Below are 1277 nucleotides of genomic sequence, written 5' to 3'. Positions count from 1 at the left end.
CTGAATGACATCATTAATAACAGGGACGCCACTGGCCGCATAGCCAAGTGGGCCATCGAGCTATTACCGTTTGAAATCATATACAAGCCACGCCGGGCTATTAAATCCCAGGTATTGGCCGACTTTATAGCTGAATGGACGAAAGTCGAACTCCCTAAAGAGTACAGCTCATATTCTAATTTGATCATGTACTTCGATGGCTCCAAAATGCTAGCCGGACTGGGGGCTGGCGTAATCCTCACATCCCCCACTAGGGACACAGTCCGCTACGTACTGCAAATTATGTATACGGGCTCTAATAATGCAGCCGAATACAAGGCGCTACTTCATGGTCTTCGTATGGCTGTCTCCATGGGCATACAATGCTTGGAGGTGCGCGGTGATTCGAACCTCGCAATTTCACAGGTCAACAGAGAGTTCGATGCGAAGGACCCAAAAATGATGGCATATCGAAACGCCATATTGAAACTGCCAGCTCGGTTCGACGGACTCGAGTTCCATCATGTCTCCTGAGAGTGTAATCAGGCATCCGACATCCTTGCTCGTATGGGCGCTAAACTCAACCCCGTGCCACCCAACACCTTCGTGGACTTGCTCTTTAAGCGATCTGTTGTATGGCAGGGTGAGAGCGGCGGAGGCAACACAGACCTGATCACATCCCCAACCGCAGAACACAACACAGACAACGTAGGGGGTTCGGATATTAAGATAACACCCTCTGCTCATGAGATCATGGCGGTTATTGCTCCTTGGACCGAACCTTACTTGGCTTACTTAATAGGCAAGAGCTCCCCGACAATCAAAACAAGGCGCGATGCTGTCACATCCCTAGCTTCAGGCATTGCTCTAGGCTAGCTTCAGGTGTGCATCATGTCTATATTTTTGAAACTTGAATTGAGGAATATTGGAAGCCTCAAAACCCTAAATAAAAGAGGGGCAAAAAACCCTAGAAATCTCATCCATTGCTCCAAAAGGCTCTTCTTAAATGTTTGATAATTTTTGGTAAGGGTTCTGGTCCCAACCAAAATATTGAACATTTTTAAGGATTTATTTTTGGGACTTTGAATTTAAATCATTAGCTATTTGAATTTGAATTATATTCATATAATTAGAATATAATTTCAAATACCCCCTGAAATATTTTATAAGCTTTTGGAAAAGTCCATCTAGCAATATAAAAATATTCAGAGGAGCTTTGGCATTGTTTGAATTATTATTTTTAATTCAAACAGTGGCAAAAGAATTAAATAAAGAAAACAGAACAAAAATAAAAAAAA

Source organism: Triticum dicoccoides, chromosome 2B (assembly GCF_002162155.2).
Source record: "Triticum dicoccoides isolate Atlit2015 ecotype Zavitan chromosome 2B, WEW_v2.0, whole genome shotgun sequence".
NCBI lineage: Eukaryota > Viridiplantae > Streptophyta > Magnoliopsida > Poales > Poaceae > Triticum > Triticum dicoccoides.
This window is presented reverse-complemented; position numbering follows the sequence as displayed.